This window comes from Bactrocera tryoni, chromosome 3 (genome assembly GCF_016617805.1).
Source record: "Bactrocera tryoni isolate S06 chromosome 3, CSIRO_BtryS06_freeze2, whole genome shotgun sequence".
In the NCBI taxonomy this organism is placed as follows: Eukaryota; Metazoa; Arthropoda; class Insecta; order Diptera; family Tephritidae; genus Bactrocera; species Bactrocera tryoni.
The window spans coordinates 83,892,703-83,917,020 of record NC_052501.1 but is presented as its reverse complement, the minus strand read 5'-3'; the positions used below and the strand labels follow the sequence as shown (position 1 = coordinate 83,917,020).

Here is a 24,318-nt window from a genome sequence, read left to right as displayed (position 1 = left end):
TACTCACACAAAAAGGTAAGCCTCTTCACACATTTAGAAGTTTATCCAGAAGAAGCTAAGATATTCGATCAAATTAGCTCACGTGTCACCTTTTTCTTTCATCAAGTTGAATTAGTTATTTAGAATTTCGTCAAAAGACCACATTTCTCAGCCGTCAAATTGTGATTTATCCCACTTCACACAATGTACAGCAATTCTCAACTGAAGCGTGATTTTTGAGTATTTCATGACAGATTTACTTTTTATTCCTGCATTATGCTGCGATGTGCAAAAATTAATGGCAACATCACGTTTTCAATTTACCTGCCGCGTTTGCAGTGTCTACGTTTGGAAGTGGCGTATTTGCTCAACACTGAGGGCAATGGTAACGGTAAAGCAATATAACAACAATTGCAGCTTTCACTTGCAGCCGCCTCGTTGATATTTTTGTAGTTAGCCAGCCAACACCGTTATTATACGCTGACCTGACCGACCGAGCAACGATTTTGTTTTTATGCCCCAACAAAGTAGCGAAAAGCGGAAGGAGTTCGGCGTTTTCACAGTTTTTTCACGATTTTCTTGCTAACTGCGCCCTTTGCTGGGCAAATGGTTTGGTGTAGAGAAACAAAACAAGAAAAAAATATAGTAAAAATTCGCAAAAATGTCAACGGTGCGCACTGCTGGACGAGCTGCTTGGTGGGGCTGGTTCGCCGCACGTATAGCCAGTATTAGGCGAAACTTAATTGCATTTGCTTATTTTTCTGCTCGACTGCAGGGCTTACCTTTCATGCGCGCGTTGTTCAACGCTTTAGAATGTTGACTATTTCGCTCCCCACTCTTTCCTGGCTTTCATTTTATTCAGTCGAAAAAATTTTCAATTTAACAGCTTGTCAGTCAACCCTTTGCCACCTCGCTAAGCAAAGTTTTTTTTTTTCTTTCAAAACACTAACATACAAACACATTGCTTCGCATTCCTGGTATGGAAATTCAATTACGACATTTTTCACTTTCCATTTAGTTATTTTCATTTTTGTTTGCTGGCCTTTTATTTAAAATGCAATAAAGCCAATTTCACTTAATTGACTATTTAAAATTTCATTTCGCAGTTGCGGCGAATGCTGCGCTCTGAGCGAGCATCTCATCTCTATCGAGCGGTAATTATTTGCAGCGCTGCCGGTGCGCTGCCTAATTTGCTTAATTGACCCTTGTCAATGGCGGTCGCCTAGATTTTTCTTCGCGCTGCGTTTTTTTATGAATATTTTGCTAAAAAAATTATATAATTTATGTCCATTTTATATACAATTGTCGTAGAAAGTGTTGAGTAGAATAATTCAACGATTACAGGAGGCAACAAATCCGAGCAAATCGGAGGTAAAAATTTGCGCCTGATCTGCTAAGAGGCTTGTGGGGTACTTGAGCTGTACTGATTACAAATTTGAGTTGAAAAACTTTCCATCACGTACAGCTATTTTTGAGACTTCAGTAGATGGTTAGACCTCCTACACCCCCTGACTACAACACAATAAATCCCACCTGTTAGTAAATCTTAACTAACATTTTCGGTCTTAGCAACATAAAATTAGCCCGTAAGAGCCTCTAACATCACATTCGATTCAAAAATGACTATAAATTTTTTGTTTGATCCAACAGGTGGCGCTATAATCGATGTAGTTCAAAATGTATCATTTGTGTTCAAAAAATAAGTTAAAAAGCTACTTCGAATGGTATATCTTTACAAATGCATAACGGAAATCTTTTAGGGGTTGAAATATGTCTAAACCTAAAAAATTTTCTGACAACTTTTGCTGTCCAGCTGGTAAATACACACTAATTGACAGACGAGTATGGAGTTCAAACTTAAACATAAAAAAGGTTCTACCAAACTAGGAAAACGAATATTTATAGCTTTATTCTGATATATTTCAGTTTTAATACGCACGTCCGGGTCAAATTTGATCTTAAGTGTATGCAACATTTTCCAAATACAGTGAATGCTTGGACAGTCCCAATATATTTAGATGTTTTGTAAAGGAAATATATTAAACTGGTCCTGCCAGTGACCGCTTATGGGAGATTCTACTATAATATGTACATAAAAATGTATGTGTTCAACTCGAAAATTAAAGAAGAGATCAAACTTATCATGAACATAAAAAAAGTTCTTCCAAACTAGGAGAATAAATGTTTATCGACTGCGACTGCGTGTACAGTTTAAATGGGCAAGTCCGGGTCAAATTTGATCTTGAGTGTATATAAAATTTTCCACCATTTCCATGAATGCTTAGTCGATCTTAACATTTTTTGATGTTTTGTAACGACAATCTATTGAACGGACAAATGAACAGAAAGGCTGGTCCTGTCAGTGTCCACACTGCAATATGTGTCTAACTCAAAAATAGAATAGATCAAACTTCTCATGAACATAAAAAAGTACTACCAAACTAGGAAAACAAATATTTATAGATTAAGTCTGCGCGCGCAGTTTAAACGGGCAAGTCCGGGTCAAATTTGATCATGAAAGCATGCAAAATTTTCCAAATACAGTGAAGGCTTGCCGTTTCCAACTTTTTTGATATTTTTTATGGACAATCAAAACCTATTAAACGGACAAACGAAGAAACGAACAGAAAGACTGGTCGTGCCAGTGCCCGTTTATGGGAGATTGCATTGTGTTTATGTACATATGTCTAATTCGAAAATTAAAGAATTCAGCCGATTTATTTAACCGATATGTGATGCAAGATATTTTTATAAAAAAAAAAGATATTTACTAATCGAAAAATGTGAAGGAAAGGTGTCAGATCAGTAAATTATAGACAAAATTTAGATGTTTGCAGTAAAATAAAGAAAAATTCTAGAGTGGCTGTAAAATACTCTAAACCCACTGACTATTAAACGCTAAGAAATCAGTGGCCATATATATATATAGAATAATCTAAAAGAGCTATTCAATTATTAAAAATCTTTCAAAATTTTACTTACATCATTTGCGCCACCTTAAATATTTCAGAAAAACCTGCAAAAATAAAATAAAAATTTAATTATTACTTCTGGATAGTAAATTAAAATCAATTAAAGTTAAAATAATAATGATAGATAATATACACAAATAATCTGACAATTACAAATTATTCGAAAGCAATTAAATGGCGCAAACATAAAATCTGCACGGAGCCACCGCTGGCAGCGCTCATGCGACCTCTCGTAGCGATAACCCACTTAGTGCATTATAAGCTTAATTATAGCTGTAAGCACGATAGCCCGAGCTAAAATTAAAATAATATTTGCAGTTCAGAAAACTTGTATATGTATGTATATATATATAATATAACTATTTATCTGCATACACCAACAAGTTTACCATGTGGTTATAAATAAGTCACTAGAGAAAGTCAAAGGGAACTATTTTAATAAAAGTTTTGACACAGCAAAGTTCTGATGCGGGCTAGGTAAACAAAAATAAACGATTAGCGTTTCCAGCCGCAACAAGCAAAGGACACGCCTACTTAACGAAAATTATAGAATGCTGAAGAAAATATTAAGGCGAGTTTCATGAATGTTCTGAGTCAAGGATTATTGTGATTAAAACCAACCTTAGCGACAGGCATGAGATATGAAATACTTGTTGTCTAGCACCCAAATACTTGAGAGAATCTCCAAAGTAAGCGCTAGGAAAGAAAGCAAAATCAGTTATAATAGCAACAAATTAGATAAAAATCGAGGAAATAGTGAAATTCTTTGCCGAATCTGAGTAAAGTTGCTGAAATCCTTTAAAAAAGTTTAGAAGACATTTGTGAATACCATAGAATTGAAAAGTGAAGGGTGTGTTCTAGCATTGATGTCTCGAACCATGTTAAATTGGAAGCTGATGTGTGAAAGGTTCGGCGATACACTGGCAGACATCACAAAACCAACTTAAGTAATAACGAATGATCCAACTAGAGGTACGTTATTCAATAGCCTTTTTTTGCAAGATCACGCGTAAATCGTGAGAAGAAAATATAGCAGCCGTTGCTGAAAGTGTACACGAAGACCTTGGAGGATCGATTCGGCGCCGTTCGCAACAGTTCGGACTGACGTATGGACCGACATGGCGAACGTGGAGACCTTAAATTGAAAGCGTACAAAATACAGCTTGTGTAAGAACCGATGGCGATCGACCTTCCCAAGCGACGTCCCACCGCTCTATGGGCTCTTGAAAAGTTCCAATAAGATCCGACGTTTTCAAGCTAAATTTTGTTCAGCTCTGACGCTCATTTCCGGCTCGAAGAGCAACATGACAGATTCAAGAGCTGCAATTTCATTAAAAAGAATCAAGTGTTTAGTGTGGTTTGTAGCACGGTCGAATCACCCGTCCATATTTCTTCAAAAATGATGCCGATGAGACTATTTGATGCCTGAAATTGAAGCTCTTGTTCTCGGCGGCATTTGGTTTCAACAAGACGGCGCCACTTCCCACACATCGCATTAATCAATGGATTAATGGAGAGAACATTTTGGTGAGCAGGCAATTTCCCGTCTTAGGCCGGTCGATTAGCCACAAAGATCGTGTGATATCACACCGTTAGACTATGTCCTGTGGGGACATGTAAAGTCTAAAGTCAACGCGGACAATCCCACTTCGATTCAGGTTTTGGAGCAAAACATCACGCGTGTCATATACCAGTTACCACTCGAATTGCTCGAACGAGTCACCGAAAATTGGTCTGAACGGATGGACAATCTGAGACGCAGCCGCGGCCAACATTTGAAAGAGATAATTCTCAAAAAATAAATGCCAAAGATTTTTCTTTCGAATGATTATAAACATTCTCCATTAAATTTGAAGTTTCTGTTTTTTTTTTCTTTAAAAAAGTTGGGTATTTCGAGGAAATGGATCAATCATACATAATACCCCTTTTTCATTTTCATTCTTTTCATATATATGCAGTTAAGAAGTTGATCAATATCCGATCCGGGCAGTTAGTAAAAAAAATAACTTGTTGGTTCATCAGTTGGAAATTCCAGATATTTCAATGTCCACTCAGATACTATTTTCAACAAGCTAAACACCTGACCACAACAACCTTAAAACTGAGTAAAAATATAAAATTTAGTAACCTCTCACAACCCAACTGCATGAACTTTAATGCGTCTCGCCGTAGCGCGCTGAAAAGTAAAATGCAAAAGCATGTGGAAAACTTGAAGCGCGGAAAATAGCATACTTTGCACCTAACGCTTTTCCACCAGCCGCCTAAGTATGAGTTTATGTGCGTGTGAATGTGCGCAGATGCCTTCAACAATTTGCCACGCCAAGCTTTTTATTGCTTTTAATACTTTTCTAAGCACTCAAAGCTTGCGCCAAGGAGCGCTGTGGCGACTGCAAGACTACAACGACAGCAATAACAACAACAATATCAATAAATGTGCAACCTTTGAAGGCTGGGTTGGGCGCAGCGACTAGGTGTTGCGCGTTGCAGCCAGTTGATTGTGTTGCAGTTAATTTAAGTACGTGTTTTTGTTTTGCCAGTTTGTGCACTAACAAACGGTAAAAATACTGGAGGTGGCAGTAAATGTAAGTATGTTTGTGTGCTGTAGGTTGGACGGTGCATAGCTGGTGTCGACATGCACATGTTGCGCCCTCATTTTCTATGGCAGCAAGGTCACGACATAACTTTTACACTTTTCGCGGCAACACGCGATATGAACGCGATCGTATATACCGTTATAACAGTATATATGTACATATATTTACTTGAGCAAAAGTTAGTGCACACTTATGCATGGGCAAGCGCCACATTTTGGTGGCAAGTGTCGAAATCAAGCAAATGTATGCAAAGACATGTCCGATAAATTATTATTCAGAGGAGAGTTGCAAGGCGTGGCAAGACAAATACACCGAGGTATGGAGTGATTTTGTTAGACAAGAAGGAAAAATCAAGTGAATTATAAAAGAACACAGAAATCGGTGTCAGTTAAAGTAAACTTTCAGAAGAGAATCCAAACAGAAGGTACAAATTTGCGAAACTACGTAAATTTGAAGATATTTATACAAATATAACAGATCAATTGAAAAGTCCCCGGTCTACCATTGTAAAACACATTTTTTTGGCAAAATTCGTTCACTGTTTTCTTCAGGGGCAATACAACGATTATACCGACCCCCCAACTTTTCGGTATCGTTTTTGGAAAACAATTTGTCCTTTGCTTCAAAATAGGCCTCAGTTACAGTCGAGCACCTCTCCGTTCAACGAAAATTTCTTCTCAGCGAGCATTCTTTTGAGATCTGAGAACAGTAAATAGTCGCTGTAAGCTAGAACTGGTGAATCCATTGGATCCGGAAGTAATTCGAAGCGCAGTTAATGGATTCTTGTCACTGACTTGTGACAAGGTCCATTGTATTCTTCCAATGCGACCGTTATTCAACGATCTCGTCCTTCAAACGGTCCAATAACGCTATGTAATAGTCGCTGTTGATGGTCCTTTCTTCCTTTTGAAATATGGTCAACAAAAATTATTCCTTACGCATCCTAAAATACAGACGCCGCAGCCTTATCAGTCGACGATTCCGCTTTGAAGCGGGTTCATCGTGCGCAGTCCACTCAGAAGACTGCCGGTTGGACTTCGGAGTGAAATAAAGGAGCCATGTTGCATCTGTTGTCACATATCGATGCAAAAACGCGGGTTTATTACGCTTTAACATCTCCAAACACTACTCCAAATCATCAGCTCCTCGTTATTTTTGGTCCAAAACTGAGCTCGCGCGGCACTCACTTTGCACAGAGCTCTCTCATACCCAAATATTCGTGAATGATATGATGTACACGTACAATTTATATCTTTAGAGTGCCTGCCGACTCGAACAACTTCACTTTACAGTTTTCCAAAATTATTTTGTGAACTTTTTCGAAGTTTTCGTCGGTAACTATCTCTCCATCCACTGCGTTCCTTGCCTTGGGTGCTCATTTCACCACATCTAAACTTAGCAGACCTATCTTTGATGGCCTACGAAATTTGTAGAAATCGTTAAGCATCCGCTCAGCTTCCCAATACGCGTATTAAACTCGGAACATCTCGTATGACACTGAACTCCAGAAACCGTCACGAATGTGGCACAAATATAATTTCATTGCCACAAGTGGGGGCGACAAAACATAAATATAGCATAGCATAAATTTAGGCGACTTAAATGTCACCACACACACAACACACACATGCCCAACAAACCGCCTTACAAACCCACGCAAAACCAACTTAAAGCACACACACATACATACATGTGAGTACTAAAATATGTACGTCAATTGAAAAAGGATATGGCACCCACGCTGCTCATAACCGAAAAGCTTAACAAACACATACATACATACATTATGTCCAAGTGTGTTTGTGCCACGCGGCGTCTGGCTGACTGCCCGACCCAGTTGTGCTAGCCGCCCAACTCCAACGAAGCGCGGAGGCGGCAGGCAAACCATGCGAGCACAACTTCCGCCCGCCAGCGCCGACACCACTCAAATTTCAGTAGCCACCGAGTTTTGTTAAACACTGTGCGCCAATGCATGCTGGCCACATGTTGTGACATGTCGGTATTAGCTAACGTTGTGTTGTGAGGTTAAAGGGCTGTGGTGCCCATGCGGTTGACGGCTGCATACAATAGCGCCAAACACACACATATAATCACTTACAAATGTGTGTATGTATGCATGTGCATATTGATATGCCTATAATGCTATTATAGCTTTAATTATGCGCCAACCCCACAACATGCATCGCACAGTAAGTTGCCAACTAACACATGTGCAATAATTCATAACTAAAACAGACGACAGCAATTTATAATTTTAATTAGACAACATTAATTAGAAGAGTGCCGCATAGTTACATTGTTTAAAATTTACTTAGTTAATTGTTATTGTTGCAAGTAGTTTTATGTTGACATAATCAATGAGCCGCGCATGAGTACACACATACAACGGCACGTGTGGGTGTGAAGGTCAACATCATTAAAAATGCAATTAAGCTTAGAAAAGCGTACGAGCTCAGAGCAAACCTCCATAAAACAAGAAAAAACGATAACTTTGGCTGCACCGAAGCTAGATACCCTTCACTGTTGCATTTCTTATGGTATAAAAGGGTATAAAAATATATTTTTCTTGATTTTGAACGTTCAGTTTGTATGACAGCTATATGCTACAGTGGTCCGATCTGCATAATATCCTCGGACATTGTACCGCTGCCTTGGATAATTATCTATGCCAAATTTCGTGAAAATATCTTGTCTTATAAAGAAGTTGTCCATACAATCACTAGATTCTGATCGATCAGTTTGTATGGCAGCTATAAGCTATAGTGCTCGGCGATTCCTCGGCTCGGCTTTTTGAAGATAAAAAAATGTGTGCAAAATTTGAAGTCGATACCTCAACAACTGAAATACTAGTTAGCAATGGCTACAGCGACTCAGTTCGTCACTTTGCTCGTTTATATATGTACATTTATATGGTCTTCTAAGTATCCTTTTGTTTGTTAGAAACTTCGTGGCAAACTTAACAGTTTCTGGTATAAAAAGATAAAACTGTTAAACTAGAAAAAATCGAATCAATCAATCATTTCCTCAACTATTTCTTGATACGCTTGGCTGCTGTTCGATTGAATCCTGGCACTGGGCAGACGTCTATCAAAGCTAATGTAAACGTAGACCGAATAAGCTGATACGACCTATCATATGAGAGAGCAATGAAAATTAACATTCACCGCCGCCATCCTTGTACGTGGATATCTGCGAAAATTAGATTTTGGCCGTAGAAACCAGTCAGCTGGTGCATTGCTCTCTTACAGCGCAGGATTACTAGTCTCGATATTTTGTAGTGATTCAAAAATAAACTTGAATGTCTTTCAAATATTCTTAAACTAACACAGAATCATAGTCAAATACTATTACTAACAAAGAGGTAGACTATTTTCAAGGATTTTATTTTAGTTTTGACCTTTTACATTAGGAAAATTGGCAACATTGCTTGAGTGTGAGAAAAAGAGAACAACAAACATGTTTTTAAATATTCTTAAACTAACACTGAATCATAGACGAATACTATTATTTATAAATGGGTAGACTATTTTTAATAGTTGGACTTTATTGTTGACCTTTTACACTATGAAAATTGGCAACATTTTTAAATGTAAGAAACAGAGAACAACAAACAAATTTCGAAATATTCTTAAACTAACACAGAGGAAAAGTCGATTACTATTATTTACAAGAGGGAGTACTATTTTTAATAGTTGGATTTTAATTTTGACCATTAACATGATGAAAATTGGCAACATTGCTTAAATGAGAGAAAAAGAGAACAGCAGTAGACACAGATGGGCGGAACGTCGACTGTAATGACTGTAGCGTGAGGTTTGAAACGCGGTATAACTGAGAAGAAATACTGGTGTTGCTGAAGACCACGACTTGTCGATTGCAAGACGTTCTCGAGAATTCGGACTGTCATAAACCATAACCTATCAGATTTTGAGAGAGAATTTGGCTTGCATCAACATAAAATTGTTCTCACTCAAGAACTGAAGTCATTGGAACACCGTAAACGTAGTGAATTTGTTTATTTTGCCTTGAAACAATTAGAAAACGATAACGATTTTTTTTAGAAAATCATCTTTTCCGATTAGGCCCACTTTTCATGAGTGGTGCGGTAAATAAACAAAACTGTCGGTTGTCGTGCGTAGAAAATCCACAAATTATTTATGAACAACCATTATATTCATTTAAATTGACGGTTCGCTCTGGTTTTTGGTCTGTTAGAATCATCGGTCCGTACTGCTTTCGAAATGAAGCCGTTACTGTCAATGGAGAGCGTTATAGATCGTTGATAATCAACTTTTTACGGCCGCAATTGGAAGAAATATATATTGACAACATCTGGTTCCAACAAGATGGAGCTGCACGCCACAAAGCACATGCAACAACCAAAGCATTGCGAGTGAAGTTTGGAGATTCGATGATTTCAAGAAATTGTAACATTGAATGGCCTCCAAGAAGTTGGGATTTAACACCATTATACTACTTTTTGTGGGATTATTTGAAGCCAGTGGCCTTTAGCAATAAACCAGACTCTCTTCAAGCTTTAGAAGTCAGTATTGAACGTGCCGTTCATGACATATGTATGACTTGATTTATTGGAAGAAGTACTTGAAAATTGGGTTCATCGAATTCGTTCCTGCAAAAGAAGTCGTGGAGAGCATTTCAAGGATGACGATTGATCGAACTCATATATTTACGTTAGAACAATGATCATATAGCGACCGAGAGGTTAAAATTTGCTTACCAAAAGCAGTTTTTGTGATTTTTCTGAGGATTTATACAACGCCTAGTATTTCATTTGTATTTTCGATCAACAGAATAAGCCCACATATTCCTCCAAACTTTCTATGTACATATTCTTAGGTGGTAGGGTGGAAAGAAGGATGACGGCATGGTGTTCTTACCAAACGATTCTTTGTGTAAAAACTCCAAAAAGGACCGTCGTGTGATAACAACCCACTTGCTTTCCTGCCTTAATATCTTTCCAATACACAGCATGTCGTTAATCCTGCGCTACTCCCTGCCACTGGCACATAATTTTATGGCGTGGAAAGCAGTTTGTGTGCAACAACGCTGTGTTGAACTTCTATTATAATTACACCAAACGGCACCGATAATGCACAGCAAATGTGGCAAAGTGCCCCCAACGCAGCTTCGGTGTAATAAAAGCTAACCATATTAATTAATTTAGTGCCAGTGTTGCTATGATAACGGTAAGCGTTTATATAATACAAACAGCCATAACAGCCATGAAAATAAAAAGGAATTTTCATGCAAAAATAACTATTCTATAACAAGTGGATATACTATATTGTATATACTCGTACATATGTGTGGGTATCCAATACAACCCTGCCGTGTGAGGGAGCGATTTTGTACGAGCAGAGATAGGAAAGTTAATAAATTTGCGCACAAATAAAAATGGTGGAAATTACAAATTTATGCAAAGCAAAAGCGAACAATATGTAACCGAAACTCAATTAAAAACTATTTCGGCTGAAACTAGATATTTCGGAAACTCATTCAATGCATATTAAATTACAAATACAAAAGCGCACACATTTTGTTGTTGTTTTTGTGTTGAACAAATTGAAAACACACACATCTAAATGAGTGTGTGTGTGTGCGTGCGAAGAGCCATTCATTAATGCATGGCAGAAAATTTTCGAAAACCGAAAAAACCAACAAAAACAAAAAGAGGCAACAAAATGGAAAACCTGCTTCCACCAACAGTTTGTGGTTTATTATGACATACAAATGTCAACATAATCTCAATTTTGCGGTATTTACGGCTGCAATTGCGAAATGCAGAATGCAAACACCAACACACAACCCGACACACACACACGCAGGCACGCATTTGCGCAATAAATGGATGTTAAATTGCGGCAGTACGTGACAGACGCATACAAGCAATTAATGCCGAAATTATTGGCTCGAATTAGATAGAGTGAAATATTGGCTGCTCTTATAGCCGCTCTCTCATGGAGCATGCAGCTGAGATAGATATGAATATATTACGGCCGTACATTTATCGAATGAAAATTGTAATTTAAAATGCAAAATTGCGCAAGCCTGTGTATGTGTGTGTGCATAAATAGATTTTCAATTAATTTATTGCTACCACACGCACCAGTGGCACAGAGGCAGCGCATGAATACAGTTGCGTACAAGCACACATAGGTTACACATACACTCATGCGCACACAGATTAGGGTGGTCCTTAAATAAACATATTTTTACTAGGGGATCCGGCCAAATGTTGCTGTGGTATATATTTTATACTATTGTCCGCTTAATAGAGCGTCCATTTATTAGAATTTTCACTGTATTTTTTATCCTATCTTCTAAGTTGGTCCGAACTGGACACAGTGTGCTAAATTTTACTACAATCGGTTGAGCAGTTTAGGAGTCCATCGCGGACAATCGTACTTTTTATATATAAAGATAAAAATTTTGGTTACAAACTGAGTCGATCAGTTGAAAGTCACCGCCGTGACACATATATGGCGCTACTAGAGTTAAATCCATTTCATTTTTAGTTAGACCTAACCTTCAAAAGGCGCGTGTAAAAATTTGACAGCTGTCAGATCATTAGTTTGTGAATTATAACGGGTGATCCAAGAGAGGTACCTTTTTCAAAACCTTTTTTTGACAGATCTGTCATGTTATTATTTTTCAGTGTTGTTTGGCACTTCATCATGGAAAGACTTAACAACTGGCTCTTGGAAAATACCAAGAAGATCTTACGTTTTCAAGCCAAAGTTTATTCAGCGATTAGTCCCATTTCTGGCTCAATAGATATATAAAGAAACAAAAATGCCGCATTTGGGACGAAGAGCTACATGAAGAGATTCAAGAGCTGCCATTTTATTCAGAAAAAACAACGGTTTTGTGGGGTTTATAGTACGATGGAATCATCGGTCCATATGACTTGAAAAATGATGTCGGGTAGAACGTAACCGTCAATGCTGACCGTTATCGCAGCATGGTAACCGACTATTTAATGCCTGAAATTGAAGCTCTTGATCTCGCCGACATTTCGTTTCAACATGACGGCGCCACTTCCCACACATCGCATCAATCAATGGATTTATTGAGAAAACATTTTGATGACCAGATAATTGCACGTCTTGTGCAGGTTGATTGGCCACCAAGTCTATGTGGGCAATGTTCCCTTCGATTCAGGCCTTGGAGGGTCGCTATAAACAGTGAATAATTCTTGAAGCGAATTTTGTTGAACAAAAAAAAAGTTGTGCCAAAAAAAAATGTTAGTTTACTATGGCGGGCCGGGGAGTTTTCAATTGACCTGTGATATATTGTTGTTGTTGTTGTAGTGCCAAAGTTCTACCGGGTTGACAGTTCGGGTCCATTCCGGTTACGTAGACCTGACTTTCGTTTTAAACTGACATAGTGTCGCTTAAAAGCTCACCCTAACCTCTGTATATGAGTCGTTGGTGTGCTTTTCAGGGCATTCAGCGGCACATGTGCGTTTAAATTAAAACTCAATAAACACGCACAAACATGTAAGCGCTTCATATTCTTTTCCCATTACACTGTGCTGCCTACTGTGCGGCCACTTTGGCAATTTTTGCGCCTCCATCGCAATATGCAATTGGGGATTGCAGACATTTGCTGCACGCACATTTCTGCTTTCGAAATAAAGCCAGCACTTGTGCTTTGTTGCTCTTGTTGTTGTTATGTTTCTTTTCATATTTCGGTTATTTTATTGTGGTTGTCCATTTGTAACTGTGCTCAAGCGCTATGATGTTATTGGTCTCGGGTACATGTCGGCCGGTGGTAACATTAAAACAACAAGACTGTCGGCCATAAATTTTCATTTTGTATTCCTGAACACGCTGACACTTCCTACAGCCGGTTCCCGTGGACGTTTGCGTAAATTCAGTTGAACAGCAATCGACAAAGATGGCTGCAGCTGTGGTTGCCGTGAATGGTCGCTGCTTGGCGTTGGGTGGCGAGTGCGGGTCGATGCTTACAATTTTATTAGTTTAGCCTGGAATCAGTGAACTTCAACTGAAACAACGAGTCAAATTGTATGGAAGTCCTTTAGAAATACACATTGCTTGCTTGTAATTGAATTGCATACTTTTAGGCGGTTTTACTTGTTACGTATATTATAGCCGTTGCGGGGGTTGCTTTGGGCAGACGTAGTAAGAGGAAATGTGCGCGAAGGGAAGACATTTTAAACTCCCGTTCGTGTGGCGGTGAAAGCGGACTCTTTACAAATATTTATTTGGTTGCACAAAGCTCCAATTTACGAACAACTAATGAGTATACATGAGTTATTTATAGACGACGCTGTGCTGTGCATTGCTAACCGTGATTGTCACCAAAACATTCAATGTTTTAGACATCATAAAAGACTGTCACAGTGTGTCTTTGCCTCCTACCATATTTGAATTGAAATAATATTAGGAGTAGAACCTTACATAGCGTCTATCTATTCATGAACAAAATTATGAAAATTTGCAGAGTCGGAACGTATGCAGTTTGTGGTACCGTGAAATCAAGTCTTTCCTAAGTCCAAAGCACATTGCAAATTTCTTTTGGACTGTTGAGCCTCAGACCAAATCAGTAAGCGTTGGTCAACTACCAGCAGCTGTGCAGTCGCAAGGTACTTCTGGCTCAGGTCTAGTGAACTCTTCGCTCTCAGCAAGGTCCAACTTTCAGTGGTTTTAGAAGTTCTAATTGGACACTATCGCATTGGAATTGATGCAGAAAGATTGAAATTTAAAGTGGTGATTTTTCCGGATGTCAGCTGCATTAGCTGCTCAGAAGAAGATGAGAAAGAATCATCTCAACAACTGCTCAACGAACGCCTCGATTTTATAAGATTAAGGCCAAAAGATGTATGTCCGTCTGTATATACGCGAATTAGTCCCTCAATTTTATCGATCTGAAATTTTGCACACGTCTTTCCCTCCCCAAGAAGCTGCTCATTTGTCGGAAACGCCGATATCGGAGCACTATAGCATATAGCTGCCATACAAACTGAGCAATTGAACAATTGGAATCAAGTCTTTGTATGAGATACTTTTTTATTGGATAGGGTACCTTTCCAAAAATTATCCTGAATTATTCCCCGAAGCAAATGTACAAGCTGCCAAGAAATCGTTCAGATGGGATCACTATAGCATATAGCTGCCATATAAACTTAGCTATCGGAATCAAGCCTTTGTATGGAAATTTTTTTCCTTTGGCAAGACATCTCTACAAAATTTGACATATATTATTATCCAAGGCAATGCAATAATATCTGAAGAAATTGTTCAGATCGGACAACTATAACATACATATAGCTGCCATACAAACTGACCGAAAAAAATCAATTTCTTATTTATAAACTTTTTCATTTGGGAAGTTCAACCGAAGTAAACATTTTTATCTTGTTATTTTGCCATTTATTATTCCAACTACCAGTGTCTATTTAAAAACATCAATTGGTCACAGCTGTTTTAGACTACACCAAAAGACAACTAACCTATAAACCAGCAGGTGAATACCGTCCTATCTCACTACAATTTACTGTTAGCACGCCGATAATTCATTAAATCCGTGACCGAAATGAGCGAGGGAGCGCTATTATGAAAAGTACACGTAAGCCTTGGCTACACACGCGTCCAACACGTGTAGGCGCTGATGATACTGGCAGACAGTCAGGCGTGTGCTTTGCGGCCTATCATTAGTCAACAAAATTGGTGGTGGCAGCTTGGGTAGTGTTTTTGCTGCCACTTGGTGTATATCGTCAGGTAAAATAGAAAATAACGTAACATCACTTTTCATAAGTTTACAGGCGAAGGAAAAACGTTATAATAATAAAAATCACTCATATTGAAAAAAATTGAGTTTTTGGGTTATTAAATGGTTATATATAATGGTTGTATTGGATAATCGAAAAAGTCTTTTCGTATTTTGTCAACAGATATCGTTGCAGTCTCTACAGTCATGCCATATAGTGTTGGAAAGGTGAGATTATAAGCTTCATTTAACCAAAAAATAATAATTAAATTCCATGAAGTTGAAAAAAAGTTACAGCTATTCAAAATTGAGTGAAAATAATGAATAAATTTGGTAAATTTTGAAATTTTTGTATAAAAAAATGGATGAATACCGCGCAAGTCACCAATAAAATATGTGAAGTTTACGGAGACGATGCTGTATCAGTTGGCGTAGCACGACAATGGTTCGCTCGCTTCCGCGCAGGAAATTTCGAAGTTTTGATTTACACTGATGAAAGTTTTACATTGATGGAGTAATGTGTCTAGCGGAAAATTGGCAAAAAGTGGTCGATCAAAATGCTACATATTTGTTTAGTTATTTATTGATATAAGAAAAGAAAATAAGTTGGTTTGACTAGTAATACGAAAAGACTTTTTCGAATAACCAATATATCGGTTACTATATCTGACAGCGATTTTCGATTTTTTCTTTATTAGTAAAGTAGAAAATAAAATAAGTTGAAGTTTGATTAGAAATACGAAAAGACTTTTTGGAATAACCAATATATCGGTTACTATATCTGACAGCGATTTTCGATTTTTTCTTTATTAGTAAAGTATAAAATAAAATAAGTTCAAGTTTGATTAGAAATATGAAAATACTTTTTCGACTAACCAATATATCGGTTACTATGGCTGACAGCGATTTTCGACTCTTTTCGTTTGGTGATACGTTGTTTTGCATTTTAGGTGACAATATGAGCATGCGTTGCGCGCATTTAAGCAGCTTTTGTTTTAAATGAAGTCTTAGTGAGCACAAAAGATATTTACTCATTTTCGCGTGGTTGCTTTTACGTTTCTTTTTCCTTTCTTCTTTCACTAACTTTGTTTTTGTTGCTCTTTTTCATATGGCAGCTGAATGTGTCTGTTTTTCTTTTTATTTCATTTGTTTTGCACTTTTTCGTGCTTGCTTTGTCACTTGCTTCACTTACCTGCGCAACGCGTGAGTCCTTTATATGCCTCAACGCAGCTAATCAGCCGTTTGTTTACAGTAATTACTTTTTAATGTTTATGCCACGCAGCAATCGATTAAGTAAATTAGCGTGTGAATTATAAAATGCTTGGCGTAGGGAGTGGGAAGGCGGCAGTTGGCGCGATATGAATTGTTGAGGAAGTCAAAGGCTATTAGTACAAAATAAATGGCCATATTAGCAAAGAAGGGCGTTTAAATTGCCACAAACGCCATAAAAAATAGCAATATTTCTTCAACAAAGTGCTTCTTCTTCTTTACTGGTGCTTACTTGGCAGAAAACACAACAAAGTTAAAATAAATGCGTTAAATATGAAATAATTTCGAGCTATTAAGAAAGCTGTGTTTGCCTGTGAATCATCTCCACAAAGCAAATAATGCAAAAACAAAAGCAAAAAATAAAATAAACGCAGCCTACGCGTCAAGAAATGTGCTGAAATATTTTTATTTGGCTAAGCGCTAAGGCAACAGACTTCACTGTTTATAAAACGAAAGCAAACGAAAATATTTCAATTAATTTTCGCGCCAAATTGAAATGAATTTATTTATATCACTACTATTTTATTATTTATTTGTTTATTTTCTCTGCCGTACTGACAGCAATTTTTAACTCATAACAACAACAACAAGCCGACACAAGTAAATAAACAAAAACTCGCCAAAGAACGCCCACAGCGCGCACCAACGGCAACGAGAATTCGCAGAGACAACGACAGACTCGGCGCGCTTTGGCACATTTTAAAAGCCAACAACAGCAACAACACAAATGTACACGAATGTTGGCTAAAGCGCAGAGCAAGAAAGCAAACGTTGGTTGCATTTACATTTATATTTAGTAAAACACAGCTGCCGACACAACCGCATATTTACATAGTATGCGGGAGGCATGTGCACGCCATGGCGTATACGCAACCACAGATATTGCAAACTCATTTAAATGCTATTGTGACAACTTTTGCATTTAAATACGAGTCTACTAAATACTGTTTTTAAAAATGAAATGGAAATCAAAATTGAAAGCGACAATGACGGCAAAACCAAATGCTACAACAACAACGACGATGACGACAGCAAGTTTAGTCGTAACCACAACACAGACACAAAGCAGCAGTACTGCCAGGAGACGATTTACTACCACCGGCTGTCTGACTAATTCATTGCCTAACTGACTGACTAACTGACACACCGACTGACTGACAGACACACCAACTTACTAACAGACACACCGACTTACTAACTGAACGGCTGACTGACACACCGACTGTCTAGCACAACGACAGACTAACTGACACACCAACTGACTTACTGACAGACTCGCACACCGACCGATTGAATGGCTGACTGACTGACTGTTACAACGAGCGGCTGGCAGCAGGCAGCAGGCAACAGGAAAGTAGGAAAGTCATTAAAATAATTGCAACATAATTAAAAAAGTTGAAATGTTTTCACAAAATGCGAGCGCTCATACAAATATCTGGTGACATATGCCACAAGCCCCTGAGTGCAATAAACGCCTACACTCAGCCACACACACAGAGCGTGCATGTGGAAATAACTAGAATAACAATATAAGAGGGCAGTGGGAAGCAGCTATGGGGTATGAAATGAGGCAGACGCAGCACCACAAGCACAGTTACACATACATACAAACACACACATATGCATAGAGATTTATGTGGCAACGTACAGCTGGCAAATAATAGCATGCGCTGGTGATTTAAAATTGACTCAAGCTGAATTGGCAGAAATGTGGGTGTATAAGTGCAATAAAACTTTTTGTTACAATGCACGCTGGGGGATTGAAATTTTGCTAATTTGAGCATTTAATGTGCAAATCGGAGATTTTCTACGAGTTAACTGTTTTTGAAGCGCAATACAGCAATGATTTTAAATGCTTGAAGAGCTAGAAAGAATTATGGCACTTGATGCACCATATGGGAATTATGAGTGTGAGGGTATAAGGCGAAAATGTGGCAAAATTTTCTACAATTGTGTAATCTAATATTTCATTTTGCAGATTTCAATTTTATTTTTATCTCATCCAAGTATTTAAGCTGTAGGAAAAATTAACCATGCGAGACCCAAAATTGTCTGTTTTTATATATTTTTCTAAACTACGTGTAGAACGACTATTGTTCTTCGAAAATTTTAAGGTCTTTAGTGTTACTAAGGTACACTATCGGTTATTTTACCCGATATAAAATATACTATCGGTTATAGTTCTATCGGTTATTGTAACTGTTAGTATACCAAAGTTATTTTTTGAATTGCTCAAGCCATTATTTATTATTATTAAGGTATACTATCGGTTACTTTACCCAATATAAATATACTATCGGTTATATTTCTATTAGTTATTGTAACCGTTAGTATATCAAAGTTGTTTTTTTTTTAATTTCTCAAGCCAGTCCTGTCTTTTTCTTGAGTTTTAGTTTAATTTTTTTTAGTGTACTTGCTTTATAATAAACGCTTTGGTACAAAAAATTAATAATTTATAACCAAAACATATAATATTAAATACTATTAACCCCTTAAGTTATTCCTCAAACTACCGTTAGCTCTGTAAAAACTTTCTTCTCATTTTCCTAGTAGAAATCTAAGCTATTTCAGGCAAAATTCTAACTTTTTGGGAACTAAAATATGTTTAGTAAACTATATTAATTTCAAGAAGTTTAGGAAGCCACTTTATGGCAGACACTCACGCTCAAAAGTTTACATAAATTATACTTTTAAGCACCTTACAAAGTTTATCATTACTTCATAAACCAAACCACCGAAACTTAGCAGCTTTCGGTGAAATATATGCACAAACATAATACAAAATAGCACGAGCAACAAATAAGTCGAATACTTTAAGCCCCGTATACTATATTATGGCGACATTTGTATTCAAATAAACAATTTTAAGCCTCTGACACCAACAGATACGTTATTAACTACCACCATTCATTATACCCTAATACAATAATTTACCTTAACACTCTTCAGCTAGCACTTTAAAGCATCTAAAGTATTTTAGGACCGCCCAGCACAACAAGCGAACGAGATAACCAACATGGCTGGCTTACTGCCGCACTGGCTGACTGACGATTTGCCAAACTGTCACACTGCCACGGCCAATTCCAACACGGCGCAAGAAACAAACAAGCCACTGACTTAACTTACTTGGCAATTACAAGACGCCAAATAGCTTAGAAACATGTCAACGGGCTTCCGACTACATTTAAATGTCAACACACGCCGCCTTTGGGTCACAGCACAACGAACAAGTGAGGCGTCTTAAGGCGAGCGACGGCGGGCGTGTATTAGGCGCTAGACAACATGCACAAAAGTAATACAATACCACAACAAATAGAAGAAACAACGACGAAAATGCGAAGTGCTCGTATCGCAATTTGACCAACTGCTGAGAAGGCGAATGATGAAGTATGGAGTTGGGCGCGCAGGGAATAAATGCTCCTAAATCGGTGATTAAAATACATCCGACAGTGGCACTGGTATAATGGCAGACATATTTGTGTATATGTTTGGGTGTGGACTGCAGACAGCAACGCCGAAAATGCAGAGAAAGTGAAAGGTGGCAAGTGGCATGCGGCAAAGAGCGATAAAGAACAAGTTGAAAGTTCAGTTTAATGCGCTTTGGTTGAGTGCACACACACATTTGTTGAGATTAGAGAGCGTCATAGCGGTTTTAGTAACGAAAAGTACGCCATATGTGCATTTATGGGCATGAAGGCTGACTTGAAGCATAGCACGAAGTGCGCGTAAGTTGGCCGAAGCTGAAAGTTGAATTTACTAGTCTGCGCAAAGTTTCGAAGGACTTGAGTGTATGTTGAGGTCGAAACTAGAATTTTGAAGCGGCGATGGCTAATAGATATAGATAATAACACAAATTTATTAAAAAAAACTAAAATGTTGCCTACATTTAGGCGCATATCTATGTTTTAGCAGAGTCATGCACCCAGCGGGTTCTGCAATCAGCTACGTTAATATACTGGTAATAATTTCAGCATCTAAATTTTAACTGAACTTCGTGAAGTTTCGAAGGACTGGCATGTGTGTTGAGGTCGAAACTAAAATTTGGAGCGATGATAGCTAATAGATACACTTGACACAAATTTACGGAAAAAATAAAAAAATGTTGCCTACATTTAGGCGCTTAGCTCTTTTTTAGCATGGTCATGCACCCAGCGGATTTTGAGAACAGCTAATACGTAGTATACAGATAATAATTTCGGAAGCAAAATTTTAAATGAACTGAAGCAGATTGTCTTTTCGAAAACGTAATCAACGAGCAAGTGATCCCCACGCTTTACACAGTTTCAAAACAAATATGAACGAAGAAGTGACAACAATCACGCAACCAAGGTACACAAAACCGCTCAGGAAACAAATAAAAAGATAAGTAAAAGACATTACAACTGCAGAGGCAATAATCCCACCACACTCTGTGCAACATTAACCAAGAACATAAAACAGTTACAAGCAACGCTAACAATAACAATCGTAATAGCAGCAACAATTAACGCTCATACACTTGTGCGGAAGTTGTCAAAGTGGTAATATGAAATTTAGTTCAACCGAGGCCTACACTTTCCAACAACTACACCACATAGCTGGGCCATGGCGAAGACGCAGGCGGGCTACCACAAAGCTGATTACTTAAGAAGCTGTTAAGATGCTTCTGTTGCGCTGGCAATACGTAGACACCAAAGCAAATTAGGCAGCAAGCAAGTAACAGAGAATGTCACAATAATGTTGAAGACGCAGAGCGGCGGCAGCAGAAGAAAACCAAACTGAGGCTTAATTTGCCGTACAAAGAGCGGCCGTCGCATGCAAGAAGTCAAAGTATTCGAAGTGAGCTTTAGGCGGTTGAGAAATGTGAGCAGCAAGTGAGGAAAATGAAAATTGTTGAGGTAATAGCGAGTAACTTTAATGCAATTAGTAACGTGGCTATCGTGGGCTAGGGCAGGGCGGGTACGTAAGCGCGCGCCGTTAAACAAAACTTACATTTAAGCGAAGTTTATTAATTACGGCATACCATGGTAACAGATTTCTTAAATTTCTCGAATCAGGCGCTCCACTGAGCAACACAAATAAACATATAAATTGCTGTGTAATATTTTTGGACTTTGCTTTTTGTTGCCGCCACAACTACTGCAGTCCGCAAGCGCACACTTGTTTTCGCACTTCTCACAGCGAGTTCATAACTTTTCCTCGTACCACAACCCGCCAGCCCCGGGTGTTGTGGGTGCTGTGCTGCCACAAAATTGCTTATTTCTATGTGCCTGACAAACTTTCTTTGCGGCAAAAATAAAACAAAAAATAGTATGCGAGCGAGTAGAAAAGTTTGCGAGTTTTCGCAACTTGTACGCACACAAACCCACCAACAAGCCAGCCGAAAATAAACATATACGAAAGTATACAAATATATAATGTCTGCCATTACATAAGCTTACACACTTTCGAATGGATTTGCGGCAAAGTCAATGACCGTAAATTAAACAAGTGTGATCGTACAAGCCACAAAAATATGACTGCGTAAGGCGAGTAGGAAGTGCGAGTGAATGAAGCGTAAGGAAAATAGATAAATAAAACAATTCCGTATATAGAAAATATTTTAAAATATCGACATAAATATGAATACTCCAATTGAGTCGCAGAAATGTCGAAGTATTCATACTAATATTGAGTCTCAGAAATGCAGAAATTTTTTTTATTACGCCTCGGTCTCATGTACTAAAGTAAAGACTGAAAGCAGCCAAAGCTATATTCCTCATTCTTGTCAAGCAAAATATTAACTTCAAGTAGCCCGCGTACTTGACCGAGAACTTGAAATCTAATACAAATTAATACAAGACTCTTGTATCAGCTGATGTCGCTAAGTTTCCGCCAAGAGTTGAGATTAGATTGAACAACTAGAAAGTAATGAATGGGTTAGTTGCTGGTGATGCCAAATACAAGTCATATCACCAAAAAATATATATCTTATCTTGCTTTAAGTATTAAGAGGCACTTTTATTTTTAGTGTCATACTTGAGATAAGATAAAGCACTTTTGAACAGCAATTATGATAAGGAAAGTTAAAGTGAAAAGCAGAAATTAGTGAAAAAATTTTCGTAAAAAAAACTATGAAAAAAACATGAAAAATCTAATCTTGCGAGCGTCAGCGGAGCACAGTACATTTGACAATATCAGCTGATTCGACGACGTCACTTAAAAGATTATTTCTTAAACATCCGGGGTTTTGTTTACAATTTCAAATATTTGGATTGACACAATGATAGCTTTTCATATACTTCTTCTTCTTAATTGGCGTAGAAACCGCTTAAGCGATTATAGCCGAGTTAACAACAGCTCATCTTTTCATATACACAATAATAAAAAAGTACCTGGAAATAGTAAATAAAGTGCAAAATACTTAATTATTCATCAATATTTAGTCACCTTTAAAGTAATCCCCACCAGATGTAATATTCCAACTATTCTTCCAGTTCTCGAAACACTTTTCATAAGCACTTTTTGGGATGACCTTCAGCTCTTTCAGCACATTTTGTTTAATCTCTTCGTTCGACTGAAACCATTCCTCCACAATTCAGGGCGGTTTCGGCGTATGTCCTCACGGAAACGCCTCAATACGGTCAAATAGAACTCTTTATTGACCGTATGTCCCTCCGTAACAAATTATGAAGCACCAAACCACGAATATCGAAAAAATAATGAAAATCACTTTGATTTTTGAGCGGCTTTGGCGTGTTTTTTTTTGTGTTTCGACTCTTTTTTTCTCCATTCCGATGTTTGTTGACTTGTTTACATGTCAAACTCATAAACCCATGTTTCATGGGCAGTTATAGTGCTCTCCATGAATGTGGGATTGAAATTGGCACAATCAAGCATATCCAAAGAGACCTGTTTATCGTACTCTTTTTGAAGAAAATTCAGTTTTATTGGGGCGAGTGGAGCAAGAACGCGAACCAAAATCCTTTGAACGGACTCGCGAGAGTTGTCGAGCTCTCTTGGCATCTCTCTAACACTTGCCTGGCGATTTACAAGCTCTATATCCTTCACTTATTTAATATTTTTATCAGTTGTAGAGATCGAAGGTCGTCCAGAACGAGGCATGTCTTCAACGATCTCTCGACCGTCTATGAAGACTTTATATCACTCGTAGTCTCGTGTTTATTTTAAAACTGAATCACCGTAAGCCTTTTCCAACATTCGCAACGATTTTTATTAGAAAAACAAAATTTGATCTGGATCATATTTGGCATAGTAATTAAGAAAAGTCCTGCTATGCCCCGCGTGACTTTTCCTCTTTTCCTATATGCATAAAGAAAACCTTAAAGAGCTGCCGTTTTATAAGGTAAATGAACATCACTGGCAGAGCTTAAGACTATCCCAAAAATCGAGTTTGAGAAGTGTTCCGAACGTTCCCACGACAGTCGAGTCTAACTAACCGAAACGAACGGATTATTATCCGCCTAAAGACTATCAGCTCGGCACCATTCTTCAAAATTATTTCCGGAATGTTTTCTGCAACAACAAGAACAAGAACAGAAGTATTTCGACGATTGAAAAAACCGCTGGCATAAGCGCATAATATCGAAAGCGGCTTATCTTGAAGGTGAGAACATTAATGTAGACAAATGAATAAATATTTAAAAAAAAATGTAAAATTGTCGTTAATTTGTGAAGACGCCTCGTATATACTCGTAGTGTCACAAAGTCCACATCTAGCATTCAGAAAAAGTTGGTCTGATAAAGAGTTTTTGAAAAATATCAAAAAAGCA

At 37.9% G+C, this 24,318-nt stretch overlaps 1 protein-coding gene across 1 annotated transcript in view; it reads right to left on the bottom strand.

Moving 5' to 3' along the window:
- Window positions 1-24,318, bottom strand: part of LOC120770426 (7SK snRNA methylphosphate capping enzyme bin3) — a 144,229-nt gene that overhangs the window by 53,756 nt on the left and 66,155 nt on the right. Inside the window, exon 3 of the mRNA XM_040097876.1 lies at window positions 2,962-2,995. The gene's annotated coding sequence lies outside the window, so the exon portion shown is untranslated. The remainder of the gene's footprint in view (window positions 1-2,961; window positions 2,996-24,318) is intronic.